Here is a 16,548-nt window from a genome sequence, read left to right on the forward strand (position 1 = left end):
CACAGAACTGATCCTTACCAGTATAATTCAGGACTAAAAGCCACACACAAATGATCCTTACTACTACCATTCAGGACTACAAGCCACACACAACTGATCCCTACCAGTAAAATTCAGGAATACAAACCACACCCAGCCGACCCTTACCAGTACCAATCAGGACTACAATGCACACACAACTGATCCTTACCAGTACCATTCAGGACTACAAGCCACACACAACTAATCCTTACCAGTACCATTCAGGACTACAAACCACACAGAACTGATCCTTACCAGTATAATTCAGGACTAAAAGCCACACACAAATGATCCTTACCACTACCATTCAGGACTACAAGCCACACACAACTGATCCCTACCAGTACCATTCAGGAATACAAACCACACCCAGCCGACCCTTACCAGTACCAATCAGGACTACAATGCACACACAACTGATCCTTACCAGTACCATTCATGACTACAAGCCACACACAACTGATCCTTACCAGTATCATTCAGGAATACAAACCACACACAGCCGACCCGTACCAGTACCATTTAGGACTACAAGCCACACACAACTGATCCTTACTAGTACCATTCAGGACTGTAAGTCACACACAATTGATTCTTACCACCTCCATTCAGGACTAAAAGCTACGCAATTGATCCTTACAAGTAACATTCAATATTACAATGTAGTTATTTCTGACTGATAGAGGATCTAGATTACATAGTAATTATTTCTGACTGATAGAGGATCTAGATTACATAGTAATTATTTCTGACTGATAAAGGATCCAGATTGCATTGTAATTATTTCTGACTGATAGAGGATCTAGACTACATTGTAAATATTTCTGGCAGATGGAGGATCTAGACTACATTATAATTATTTCTGACTGATAGAGTATATATTGCAATTATTTCTGTCTGAAATGGGATCTAGATTACATTGTAAAACAAATTTCTGACTGATAGAGGATATAGATTACATTGTAATTATTTATGACTGATAGAGGATCTAGATTACAATGCAATTGTTTCCAACTGATAGAGGATCTAGATTACATTGTAATTTATTTCTGACTGATAGAGGATCCAGATTGCATAGTAATTATTTCTGACTGATAGAGTATACATTGCAATTAGTTCTGACCGATAGAGGATCTAGATTACATTGTAATTAGTTCCGACTGATAGAGGATGTGGATTACATTGTAATTATTTCTGATTGATAGAGGATCCAGTCTGCATTGTAAATATTTCTAGCTGATGGAAGATCTGTACTACATTGTAATTATTTCTGATTGATAGAGGATCTATATTACATTGTAATTAGTCGTGACTGATAGAGGATCTTTATTACATTTTAATTATTTCTGAATGATATAGTATACATTGTAATTATTTCTGACTGATAGAGGATCTAGATTACATTGTAATTAATTCTAACTGATAGAGGATCTAGATTACATTTTAATTACTTCTGACTGACAGAAGATCTAGATTACTTATACATATTTTCTACTGATAGAGGATGTGTATTATATTTTAACTTTTTTCTAACTGATAGAGAATCTAGATTATATTGTAATTATTTCTGGCTGCTAGAGGCTCTAGATCAGATGGCAATTATTTCTGACTGATAGAGTATAAATTGTAATTATTTCTACTGATAGGAGATCTATATTGCATTGTAATTATTTCTGACTGATAGGGGACCTAGATTACATGGTAATTATTTCTAACTAATAGAGGATCAAGATTGCATTGTAAATATTTATGGCTGATGGGGGATCTAGACTACATTGTAATTATTTCTGCATGATAGAGTATACATTGCAATTATTTCTGTCTGAAACGGGATCTAAATTACATTGTAAAACAAAATTTCTGACTGATAGAGGATCTGGATTACATTGTAATTATTTATGACTGATAGAGGATCTATATTACATTTTAATTATTTCTAACTGATAGAAGATCTTGATTACTTGTAAATATTTTTGACTGATATAGGATGTATATTATATTTTAATTATTTCTAACTGGTAGAAGATCTAGATTGCATTGTAATTATTTCTGACTGATAGGGGACCTAGATTACATGGTAATTATTTCTGACTGATAGGGGACCTAGATTACATGGTAATTATTTCTGACTGATAGAGTATACACTGTAATTATTTCTGACTGATAGAAGATCTAGATTGTATTGTAATTATTTATGACTGATAGGGGACCTAGATTACATGGTATTTATTTCTAACTAATAGAGGATCTAGATTGCATTGTAAATATTTCTGGCTGATGGAAGATCTAGACTACATTGTAATTATTTTTGACTGATAGAGTATACAATAAAATTATTTCTGTCTGAAAGGGGATTTAGATTACATTTTAAACAAAATGTCTGATAGAGGATCTAGATTACACTGTATATATTTTTGACTGATAGAGGATCTAGATTACAATGTAATTACTTTTGACTGATAGATGATCTAGATTACATTGTAATTATTTCTGACTGATAGAGGATCTAGGTTATATTGTAATTAGTTCTGACTGATAGAGGATCTAAATTACATTTTAATTATTTCTGACTGATAGAGGATTTAGATTACATTGTAATTACTTCTAACTGATAGAGGATCTAGATTACATTTTAATTATTTATAACTGAAAGAGGATGTAGATTACATTTTAATTATTTCTGACTGATAGAGGATCTAGACTACATTGTAATTATTTCTGACTGATAGAGGATCTGGATTACATTGTAATTAGTTCTGACTCATAGAGGATATAGATTATATTGTAATTGGTTCTGACTGATAAAGGATCTTGATTACATTGTAATTATTTCTAACTGATAGAAGATTTAGATTACTTGTACATATTTCAGACTGGTAGAGTACGTATATTAGATTTTAATTAGTTCTGACTGACAGAGGATCACGATTACTTTGTAATTATTTCTAATTAATAGAGGATCTGGATTACTTTGTAATTATTTCTAACTGATACATAACATTATGGCAGTTCCTATAATACCATGTTTAAAACGAAATTCCTTTCAGAGTTCAAAGAGTTAAACGTAACATTATTTTGTTATTTTGAATTATGGCATACAAATCATGTTGGGTTTTGAATCAAACAAGGTCTTTTTGATGCATGATCCTCAGCAATATAACAATGTTAAGAAAAATAAACACTTTTTTTAATATTTGTCTCTGAACCTAATTGCTATATATCTCCATTCCCGCCCAAAAACTTAACCAGTAAACACCTGGCATCCCAGTACCGTGTACATAAACTCTATTTACAGTGATTCATTTAAAAAGAAGGAATACAAAAATATATCATGCAGTACATGTGACCCTAAAGCACTAATTCAGAATAAATATTTTATATAGTAAACAGTGTTACATGCCTTGCAAGTTGACCCTAAGCAACTAAGGTTGGATATAAAATATGGGAAAACCAGTTGCCACATGTACGGTAACTTGTGATTGCTGTTTTAAACTATTAAAAGGAAGTCATAGGCATCGTAAATTTAAAAAATAGGGCATTGTTTATTAGCCACTCATTGGCTGTGTTTACATACACATTCAGCAGCAGAGGGGGCGAATCCGACATTTTGTCCAATCGTTATTTGGCTTAATTAATACTTTCTGCAACTCAACGATCTAGTGTCGTCAGCGCCTGGTAAAAAAAAAACGACGTCGTCGTTGGGGGATCGTCCAAGCGTCATTTGGTTTAATTAACACCTTCTGCGCGCTGATCCCCAGCGTCGTCAGCGTCCGGTAAGCACATCGACGACCGCGTCGATGTCATCGCCCCCTCTGCTGCTTACAATGAAAATTATTTACAACTAACCGAATATTTGGTCAAGTCCGATACGATATCGTGCCCGAGGGTCATGTAAATTTATCGTTACAAATCCATGTGGGGTCGACTGAGCATGACTAAAAAAGTTTCGAAAAACATTAAAGTCCATGTCACCGCCGCACCATGTCTGCCAAATATTTCGTAGCGTGTGTGTATCAACGCCGTTGAATACAGCAAGAATATTACAGTTGTCTCTGATTACTTTTGGAATCTGAGTGTATCGTTGAGTGATATATATCACGTCAGTGTTTTTATGCCTGCCTCTGGAAAATATTCTAGCTGGGTTTTTTTGATTGTCTAACATAACATCATCGTACACGACTAGATTGTTAACGTCGCCATCAATATCATCAATACCTGGTGCATCATTGATATCTGTAATAAACTCAATAACATTTTTTTTAGCGATCGCTGATGCATTCTCGTTGAAATCTTTCAACACCTCGTAGCATCGTTGATCATCTACGCTAGGAGCAACCAAATACAACTTATCCCACTTCATCCATCTCATTATTAAATTGAGTAACAATTGCGTCTTGCCGGATCCAGATGGTCCGATGATAATCATCCGGATCGAGTTTGGTAACGCTGCAACATGCTTAACTGGTTCTCTCGTTTTAGTTGCCGAAAAATCAATTATATTCATATCTCTATACATAAATTATGGATCTATATTGTGTGAAGTGTAGACTACGTACTGGCACAAATGATATGACAACCGCTACAACAAGAAATAACAGATCGGCCCTTACTGGTAAGTGTGCACAATGCGGTACAAAGAAATTTAGATTTATTTCTATTAAACCCGGGGATGTTTTAAAAAAAAGCGAGGAGGTGATATTGCAGCCAGGTTATCAAAACTCCCCGGAACACCGTGGGCAAAGTATCCAGGAGAAAAGCACCTCCCAGGATATAGCTACTGTGGCCCCGGAACACGATTAGATATCAGACTCGATGATCAAAATCAGCCCAAACCCGGTGAGCATCCAATAAACGCTATCGATAAGGCGTGTCATGCTCATGATGTTGCTTACAAAAGTAGCGATCTGCAACAGCGTCATATCGCGGACGTAAAATTAATTCACGCGTTAAATGCTATTCCTGATAAATCCGTCAAAGAAAAATTGGCCTCATGGTTGGTAAAATCGGCTATGAAAGGTAAATTAATGATGGGCGCTGGTAATTAATAACAATATGGAATCCATCTATTATTCTCCGAGAGGATATTGGAAGGGGAAGGCCGCAATTGGTAAGCTTGCAAGCGCTGCAAAGGTAACAAAGGCCACTGCAGCTAATTGGTTATCCAAACAGGCTATATGGCAAATTTATCTACCACCGCCTAAACAAATCAACTTCTCGCGCTTTGATGTCAGCGTACCTAATGAAGTTCATCAGGCTGATATACTATTTTTGCCGCATGACAACGGTTACAAATACGCGCTAACCGTAGTTGATGTTGCGAGTCGATACAAACAAGCGGAGCCGTTAAAAACAAAGTCAGCAACTGAAGTAGCCGCTGCGTTTGAAAGAATTTATCGAAGAGGTCCTCTGCGCTGGCCAAATCTATTACAAGTTGATCCTGGTAGTGAATTTCGCGACGCTGTTTTATCAACGCTGAAACATATTAGCGTCGCGGTACGACGAGGTCATACTGCGCTACATCGTGATCAGGCAATTGTTGAACGATTCAATCGGACTGTCGCTGAACGGTTATTTGGATATCAATACGCGAAGGAATTCATCCAAGAAAAACGATCTCGTGAATGGGTCAAAAGGTTGCCAGGCGTAATTGCAGCGTTAAATAACGAGATTACCCGAGCAATCAACATGAAGCCCAGCGACGCGATTAAATACGAGTATATACCCGGAAGATCAAAAATAAATAGTGTTTCCAAGCCGATTCTCGGCGATGTCACTGTTAGATATTGAAGGCGGTAAAAAAAGGGCTACTGATCCTATTTGGAGTGTTACCACACATAACATATCAACGATAACACGATCAACTGGTAGACCACCGATCTATAGACTGGATTCAACTGCTCCTCAGCGCGGGTTTACACGCGAGCAACTACAAGTGATACCTGACGATACTCAATTACCCCCGCGTGGTCTTAACTAGCGCCGTTGCGTCTATTGCACTCAAGACAGGTCAATCTCACATTGTTTTTGACATGACCGAGACTGTTATCGATCCTGTCCACGGTAAATTGGCGAGCGTCTTTATCCGAATAACGCCAGCGCATTACACAATTGCAACTCGCGCAGTGATTATTCTGTTGTTGTCGTAACGCAATTATTAATTCGGCATCAATATCAAAACGCCGCTGTTTTTTTTATCCTGTTGGCGGTAACCCGAGAGTTTTATATCAATGACGTTTGCATCGATGACTCCGTCACTGGCTTCGTCACTGACTCCGTCAACAACAATTCTTCGAAGCTGATTTATCCTTCGTACTCTGGACACTGCAAGATAGACAAGATTTGACCATTCGATGCGATTATCAACCATCCAAACAATTGTGTCCGTGATGGTTAGTCCCTGCGAGGAATGTATTGTTGTTGCGTATCCTAGCGTCCACGGGGATTTATCAGCACGTAGCGCGTCCTCGACGACGCTGATATCAACGAGCACGATATCATTCAGCACGAGAATTTGTTTTTTTGTCCCTGACGCCGTCGGGCCCGGGATTTCAACTTCAATGTTCTGCCGCCGTGTATCCGCGGGTCTATAACATAACGGCACTGGGCGCGTTGGAAACTTTTCCTTATGCAACGTAAACAACCTCCGCTGACGTGTGTCTCTGACTATCTTTCTACTCGCTACAATCAAATCGTTTGGTCTCCATGTTTCCCAGAATTCATTTAACGGCGTTTCCGGAATCACCTCGCGGATTATTTCACATTGAATTCTATCCGGCTGTAATCTGATTAATTTTTTAACCTCGCGCAGTTGTTCATCAAGTGCTCGGTAATCAGTATCGGTTTCTTCATAATAGTCCACAAAACCCTTTAACCAATCATGTGGACCCTCGCCGACAAATGGTGGTGGTTGACCATGGTCGCCACACATGATCACCGCTGTATTCGCGAGCAGCAACCAATCAAGAAACATTTGTAAAACATCTAACGAAACAGTACATATTTCGTCCCAGATGATAACCTCAGGAATAAATTTTTCACCCATTCGATCAGGAGTCCACTCACCGCCGCTGTATCGAAAAAAGCTGTGATAAGTAACGGCGTCAACATTTCGTTGTTTTATTTCTCGCGCTAGTCTATGGGTCGGTGTAAGCACGATTATACTTGCCCGCGTTCGAAATAATTCAGTTGCCCGAGTCGTCTTTCCTGACCCGCCACAGCCGCTTAAATAAACCGTCTTGTGTCTACAAATTGGATCAGAACACGGTGGTGCATTAGACCATTCTGATAATTTATCACCGCGTAGGTAATTGTTTTCAACGGTGACATCTGCTGACGGGGAATAATCGCGTCGTATTTCATTTTTAATTCTCCATGTACCCCAACTCTCGTCCGGACTAGTAAACTCGGCTACGTTTTCCTTATACGCTACGTCAACATAAAACGAATCAACGGCTACTCTAACCGCGGTGTCGGGAAATCGATTTATCATCGAGAATAAATTGATAGCGGCATAACCCAGCATAGACGCCCTCAAATGTGAATATGCCGGGCTGTCTCCATCGCTGTAAGTAACAACTGTACCCAACCTTGTTCCATTGGACAAGAAAGCTGTTTTGCAGTTCACGTATTTATTTTTTGCCACTGCGTCCTTGATTACGAAATCATATTCTGCGTCATCTATAATCAGCCGTGAGCAATATCGTTTGTAATCGCAGTTTTTTCCACCTTGTGTAAACTTACCGATTATTCTTCTACCGAGATCTTTTGCCTCGCGGTTTTGTTGGTTGAATATCCTCCTGGACCATTCGATGATATATTCCTCGTCGGCATCAATCTGTTTTCTGGATTCGTCAATTATACTATCTAGACGCTCCGGTTCTGGTAACCAGACTTCAGTCTCCGCCCGGTATGATATAATTGCGTCACTGACAATCAGCGAAATTAGCATTTTACAATCAATCATATATCGTAGCAGCGCTATTGGCAACCACTTCTTTTCAGACATGTGTCTACCGATCCAAATATAACAACAGCGATGGAGTCCTGCCGCGAATTCAAATGATACTATGCGAGCGAATCCGGTTAAATCAAAATCAGGCAGTGGTCCATTAATAGCAACACGAGTCATTTCATGTCTGGGGTGTCCAAATCGTCTAAAGTACTCAGCGGCGGATCCATACCCGAGAAAACTCGCTGGATAACAGGCAACCATATCAACCGAGATCATAGCGTCGCGGTTGTATTCAGTGTTCCATAATCCACCGTGATAGTATTCCAAACAACTGGATTGTACATCCGGCAGAAATTCCCTGCGCGTTGGTCTCCACGCATTTTTCCTTGCTGCAACATGAGCCGCAACCGATGGAATCGTGAAACAATTTGTTAGCAGTTGTTCATCATGCTCCTCAAATTCCATGGCGGTTTTTTTCATCTTGTTGTGAAACGCTTCAGTGCGATATAATTCACCGTTTGGTCTTACAAACTGATCAAAGGTATCCGCATCGTTTTCAGCGCTGCGAAGTAACCACACTGATACAGGGTCGTTTTTACACAAGTAGGCAAGAGCATCAAATAGTTTCCTCTCCGCGAGAAAACCATCCCGGGAGAATTCTTCTCCTAAAAATTCTTCGGGTATATACTTTACTGTTCTATCCCGTGGAAATATTGTGATCGCGGGCGTCCATGCGTGTTCGTTATGATCAATAATTTTGATTGGGGCTCCATTTGATTTGTACTTTGATTCGTATAATACTTCACCGGTTATCGTTGTAACGGTTATTGGAAATCTCAGCGATGTTTCTAATCTCGCTATGTCGCTGATGGTTGCTCCACGCTCTTTAACGGTTAGTTCCCACTGGTTGATTTTGCTACGTCGTAAATCAGTCAATTTGTTTCCTCGACATGCATTTGTAAAATGCTCTATTACTCGTTCTGCTACACAATTTATCCCCGTTGACTGTTTCATCGGTTTCAGTTTTCCGATATCAGGTTTCTTATTTAACGGGTATATTCCATAAACAACTGCTGTTTCAGGATACGCTCGTTCATAGTATGGTCTGTCAATTCCGGTTAACAGCCCCGGCTTGGAGTCGCGGCTAACAATGACTGTTTTCATGTCGCTGAGAACTGGTTCAAATTTATCACGTATGATCCAATCACCTGATTCCACCCGGACAATGAATTTTGCTCTGAAGAAATACCTTTTACCGTCAAGTTGTGATATTATCATTGCTGCGCGGTTGTCGTTCATGGTAGCATCAACAACACCATCAATTCGAAATGTTGACCAACTATGAGATGCACCATCACGCTTGAATTCATTGATGCAATCGCGTATTTTATTCAACAGGGTTCTATCGTTTATTAACGCTTTTGGTGTGTCCTTGAGGACTCTATCGAGATTGAACTTAATATTTTTCCGGGGCTTAATTGCTGCAAATCTCTCGAACTCATCCATATAATTAAAACAAGTATTTAAATGAAAGAATATAGTATAATGAATCACTGCAAATGGTTGATGATTGGGTCGACAACCCCGTGCAATAAATCATGTAGAGGTGAATTCTGCGGGTACCATTTACAAAGCGTTCGTAATGGTTCTCTTGGTCCCCTCCCGTGCTTGGTTTGCCACGTCGGTGTAAGAGGAAAATCGCAGTTGTGTATTAATTGTGGCGGAAAGCGATACAGGGAACTAAAACGCTATTATGACAAGCGAATTAAAAACGCCGTCATTGACCCCACCGCTGACTTCGTCATCAAAACCCCCCAAGACTACGTTCAAAGATTTATAATTAAACCAAATAATAAATTAGACAAATAGTATTATTATATAAATGGACCAAGAATTTCAGCCGCATCCTGTGCTCGTCAATTACGAGGCATCTCGCGACGGCATTGTTAGAAACCGCAAACTGAAGAAGCCGGTTGGTACCGTAAGTAATCAGGGGTATCTGATGTTTGGTGCCGGAAAGAAGAAGTACCATGTTCATAGGGCGGTATTTGAGGTATTCAACGGATTAATCGAAAATGGACTTGTGATTGATCATATTAATAATAATAAGACTGATAATTCTCTTATAAACTTGCAAGCTGTCTCGCAGAGTCAAAATACCAAAAAAGGCCAAACCGGTAAATACCCAAAGAAAGCAAAACCCGTAAAGTCATTTGATACAACAACTCACGAGGAAAAAATATTTCAGTCGATGAATGAGGCGGGAAAATATTTTGACATTTGTATCGCCTCAACACGATTTGTTGCAGAAGGAATACGGAATTCAGCGATCTCAAAAAAGACCGGACGCAAAATTCAATTTTCGTATATAGATACGAGGTCACCGTGACAAGGTCACCGGCGCCTATGGCGCTGACGAAGTCACCATGACAGTGCGAACGGTATCCTACGGTTAACACACCTCGGGATTGATACGCGGGGTTTCATTTTTTTTATTTAAAAACAAGATGTTTTATAAGAATAATGAATATCGAAGACATCAATAATATATTAGCCGAGATTTCAAAATTAAAAAATCAAGGAATTGAATTATCTGATGGTCTCGACAGTGAAAAAATATTATCCGATTATGAGATTATTAACGAACAATCAAAACGGGGGCGTTTTACCCTGGCCCGCAAGTACTTTTTTATAAAACGATTACAACATACGATTAATGAAAACTTGTACCACAATGACGCAAATGCATTCATTGGACTATTTACTGCCGTTGAAATAATGCGAAAAAAACTCGGACGTGTTTATGAACGACGCCGGCAGATTTCTAGCAAGATCAAAAACATTAGAAGGATTATAGACGAAAACTCCGGCGAGAAATTAGAAATTGCTTCGCAATTGCAATAATGGTAGGCGAATCACTTACTACTCGGCTAGCCAGAGAGCGGCTAGCGGCGCTTAAAAAGTTTATACCGTTACGAGACAGGGTCCGAGAACAACTTCAAACGCGGCAGCAACTACAAACCGATTTTACTGTTGGAAGCGAACAACTCTTTGCCCCGGTAACTAAAGCGACCAAAGATGTTACGGCGGCAACTGTACCCGTCCTCGATGCGCTTGAAAAGATAGCGGCAGAGACAAAACAAACAAAAAGGTCTTTAGAAACACTCCCTGCGAAAATAGCGGCTGCTACAACACGGAGGCCACCACCACTCGCTATAACGGAACCACAAGAACCTTATGTTAAAATGGCCGACGAAGAAGAACTAGGTGCTACCGCAGGAGAACCAGAAGAAGAAATACCAGAAGAAGAAATACCAGAAGAAGAAGTACCGGAAGAAAAAGAGGAGAATATACCCCGTGTTATACTCAAGAAGAGCACAATAGATCAAATTAGAGACTTCAGCAGCAGGGAAGAATTAATTAATTTTGCTGCCAACAATTTTGCTAAGAAAACACGAGATAAGAAGCATATCAATAGCGGTTACGAGAAAAATATGAAGTCGTTAAAGGACTGGGCAAGAATAGTGTATTTAGCAAGTAAACATAAAGATGCATTACCACATCGTAGTAAATCCGATTACGACGCATTCCACAAGGAAGTTAAGAGTAGAACACCAAAAAAAGGAAAAGGATACCCTGTTGGTAAAGAATCCTACGGCGTTACCTGTCCTGGTAGTGTTCTCAGTGATATATCACGGCTAGAGGTACTAATTGGAGGAAAACGAGCCGGAAATAACTCTCCGGAAATAATCAATGAGGCCGCTGATATTTGCAAGCGGTTATTTGCAGGCGGTATCATGGACATTAATGCATATCGAACGCTCATAGACGAGTTAGTGGATGATTAAAAAAATTATAAAATTACAAAATTATAAAATTATCGTTTTTGTTAATTTTTAACCGTTTTTTGACTGTTTTTGGCCATTTTTTGACTGTTTTTGGCCATTTTTTGACTGTTTTTGGCCATTTTTTGAGGGCAAAAACCCAAGGAAATCATTTAGAGAAAATCGATGTTTTTTCTGAAAAATCGAGAAAAAAACGACTATAGGCAACAAAAAACGACCAAAAATGACTAAAAATCATGAAAAAACCAGAAAAAAACCGGATTTTTATCGACGGCAAAAACCCAAGGAAATTTTGATAAAATTTATTCCGGTTTTTGATTCGGTGGGGGGGGGGTGATCAATCACTGGTGATCACAATCACTAATTGGAAAACTGGTGTTTTTAATAAGGATGATCATACACTACAACCACGATAAACCAGTACTCGTCTACGTGGTAAACTCGCGATTGCCTGTTTACCGCGCGTACTATGGAGATGGTCTCGGTAGCACCATTGCCGGGTTATTTACAAGAATGGCTCCAAAAGTAGCGCCGTTAGCCAAACAATTAGGAATGAAGGCTATTGATGTTATTCGTGATAAGGGTATTAGTGCTATTGGAGATGTTGCCGGAAAGGCGCTTTCAGCCGCGCGGAACAAACTAATGTCGTTGGTGAAATCCAAGAGATTTTCAAGAAAAAAACAGATGCCATCAACGACAGTGATGCCTGCAAATGTCAGTAAAGTAATAAATAACGCCGTGGAAGAAAAATTAGAGTCGTTGGCTTCGACGACTCCGTCGTTGGCGACTTCGCCATCAGCCGATGCGCAAACCAACGCGCTCATGAACGCGATAGCGGGGAGTGGTCTACGACGAAAACGACGTTGATGGATTTCAATTGAAAACACCGACATGAATAATAATAAAATGTTTGCGCGAACCGCTGACCCCGCGTTTGATATGGATGCCCCAGTGCGCAGGGATGATTCTGTCCGTGATTATCAATATTATTCTTATTATGCAGCGCAACCCGACCTACGATCGCGAATTGAACTTCAGGTCCAAGATACCAGTAAATATTTTTTGCCGTGTGAAGCGTTTATCGAAATTGAGGGAGAACTCGTGACAAATGCCGCCGATAATGCACCATACGCAGATGACCATCGTGTTCGAGTTGGCTTCGTCAACAACGGTATCATGGCGTTATTTGAGAGCGCCAGATATCTTATTGACGGGCGAGAAATTGAATCAATAGAACGCGAGGTTGATGTTGCAACGACGATAATTGGGTTGGCGAGATACTCGGATGATTATACAAGATCGGCGGGCCCATCTATAATGTTCGCAAAGGACACCACTAATAACGCTGATCATCTTCAGTACATCAACGTGCTGGTGGAAAGAGATACCGCAACTGACCCACAGGCTGAAGCAAATAACCCAGACCGCAGAGCAAGACCAGGCGCTAATTTCAATATTATAAAAAGTCTTAACGATAATTACAATATGGGATTCGCAACACGAGTAGGGATGTTGCAAGGACCACGCCGACAGTTTTCGTGCGAGATTCCACTCCATCACATATTTGGATTCTGCAGAAATGTTAGAAAAGTCATCTATGGGGCTAAGCATACAATTGCCCTGACGCGAAGGGGCGATGATAACAATGCAATATGGCGTGCTGCTGGCGTCGCTGCCGGTAAAGTCGTTTTAACTAAAATGGCATTGTGGATGCCGGTGCTGACTCCATCAGTTACCACGGAAGCACAATTGTTAGCATTTATGGAACAGGGAGGGAAATCGCTGTTGAGTTGGCTAACGGTAACAACTGATGGTAAAGAAGATAACGTCGCTGATACGTTTACATGACACTTGGCATCAAAACAGGGTGTTTCAGCCCCGCGTCATATATTCATAGCGCTACAGAATAGGGAACGATTGGGTAATCAAGAACGCAGCCATATGATATTTGATCAGTTAGGAGTCAGGGATGTTTCAATGAGAATAAACGGACAACAGGAACCATCCGAGGATATACAGCTTAATTACGGCGACAACCATATCGCACGTGTGTATCATCGATTGCTGTCATATATGGGTCGTGATCAAAACGTCGACACTGGTTTGCAAATATCACAACTTGATTTTAAAAACCTGTATCCGATTTATTATTTTTTGTTGGAACATCTTGATTTAACGAGACAATCCGTCGTTGACATACACTTTAGAGCTCGTATAGCCCCGGGTGGTGTTAATTACAGAGCGGTTGCTGTCATTCTCAGCGATAAATCAATGCTGCTAGAAGGTGTTGGCGGATGAATGAGAATCGTTGATGCGCCAGTGGAAAACATGTAATTGAAAGCACAAAACGCGTTTACAATAAAATGTCGTATAGTGTCGTCAGTGTAGAGTTGACTGATGGTCAAGTCAAGAAATTACGATCAAAGTCGGCTAAACAATGCGGGACCACAATAACGCTGAAGCCGTCACAGATGGCAGGTGGTAATCATAAGATATCGTTGACGGCGCGTCAAATAAAACATTTCAATGATGCGATGAAGAATAAAAAGGGTGTTCAAATAGATTTCTCGGCCGCAGCGATTAAAAACATGGAAAAGACCGGTGGGATATTTCCGCTGTTAGCCGCGATTCCAGCGTTGATTGCCGCGGCCGCACCAGCAGTGGCTAAGGCGGCGGCGTTAGGAGCCGTTGGTACCGCGGCGGGGATGGCATTGAAGAAGGTAACCGGGAAAGGCTATAAAAAAAAACGACCCGTAGCCGGAAAGGGTCTAAGACTACCGGGAACCCCGTATTCATGGTACTCGGGAAAGGGCCTAAGACTACCGGGAACCGTTTATTAACGCAGGAGTCAATGACTCCCATGTCTAATTTTGATTTAATAGACGCCGCAAACGCGCTAGCGATAAAAAACTTCAGAGGTGTTTTTATGAGGGATCAATTACCGGCGGCACCAAGGAATATTGAAACCGGCATAATTAACCTCGATGGGTCCTCCGGAGCGGGAACTCATTGGGTTGCGTACGCGATTGATCCGCGTGCAATCGTCTATTTTGATTCATACGGGTTAGCCCCGCCGAACGAGTTCATGCGGTATATCCGGGCGTGTTCAGCCCGGGCGTGTTCAGCCCGGGTTTTTTATTCCACGCTGCCAACACAGCAGTTAAGTGACCCGCCAATATGTGGCCGTGAGGTATTGAACGTACTCTCGGCGATTTCATCATCGCGGAAACCACCTCATGTGGTTGTAAACGAATACACTAGTGGGGTCGTAGAAGCTCAACGGATTTTAGAGAATAACATTTACAATAATAATGATTGATATCTGGGGACGACCGGTTTCAGCGCTGAAAGAATCCACGGAAACGGCCGCCGCCGACATAAAAAAACTAATTGAGGATGAAATCGCTGATACGTTGAATCTAACAAGTGTTGACCCGGGCGAAATAGTTGTATTTCAAGACCGCCAGGGTAAATTGAAATCCGGTAATGTGTCACTGAATGATGTTTTAACACGACAGCGTGATGCCACCGAGGACACTATCGCGTTGTATACCAGCGACGGACGACTCAGACCGGGTAAACATATATTGGAGATAGAGGATATGATAAAATTAGTCCAAGACGGTCTTATAAGGTTGAATGAATTTGTGATCGAACTCAACGTGCATGTGAAAAAAACTATCGGTAGTTTTTTTGGAATCCCGACGGTAACCGAACCAAATCTTGCAACAATAAAAAATACTATTTCGGAGTTTACAACGCTGTCGGGCCAATTTTACACGTTACGAAAAAATTTTAACAGGGTTGATAGCGCCGTTGATAAATTCCTTGGTAAAAAAAATGTCAAACCGGATGAGATTACAACAACTATAAATGATATCACTGAGTATAGACAGGAAATAGAAACAATCAAAACTGATGTTGCAACGAACAAAAGGAGTGTAGATTCGCATGAACGGGAAATAGAAATAATCGGCGCTAATGTTGCAACGATCATAAATAATGTAGACTCGCATGGACGGAAAATAGAAACAATCAAAACTGATGTTACAACGATCATAAATAATATGGACGAGCATACACAGGAAATAGGAACAATCAAAACTGATATTGAAGCGAACAAAAAGGGTGTGGACGCGCATACACAGGAAATAAATACACTTATTACTAAGGTTACAGCGAACAAAAGAAGTATGACCGAGAATACACAGGAAATAAATACACTCATTACTAAGGTTGCAGCGAACAAAAAAAATGTAGACGCGTATGGAGAGGAAATAGGAACAATCAAAACTGATATTGAAGCGAACAAAAAGAGTGTGGACGCGTATTGGCGGGGAATAGGAATAATCAAAACTGATGTTGCAGCGAACAAAAAGGTATAGACGTGCATACATATGAAATAGGAACAATCAAACTTGATGTTGCAGCGAACAAAAAAAGTATAACCGAGAATACACGGGAAATAGAAACAATCAAAACTAATGTTGCAGCGAACAAGAATAATATAGACGCGAGTTGGCGGGGAGTAGGAATAGTTATAACTGATGTTGAAGCGATTAAAGAAAAACTACCGAGAATAACAGAGCAACTCGAAAAAATAAAAACCCCTCATAAGAACACCATCAACACAGTATACACGATTCGGCATGGATCATTCGATTGGACTCCTGCACAGAATACAGTAAATATCACCGCAACTGTTAAGGGTATTTATCGATTGACACTGGT

Source organism: Sinohyriopsis cumingii, unplaced genomic scaffold (genome assembly GCF_028554795.1).
Source record: "Sinohyriopsis cumingii isolate HCF-2022 unplaced genomic scaffold, ASM2855479v2 utg000069l, whole genome shotgun sequence".
Lineage (NCBI taxonomy): Eukaryota > Metazoa > Mollusca > Bivalvia > Unionida > Unionidae > Sinohyriopsis > Sinohyriopsis cumingii.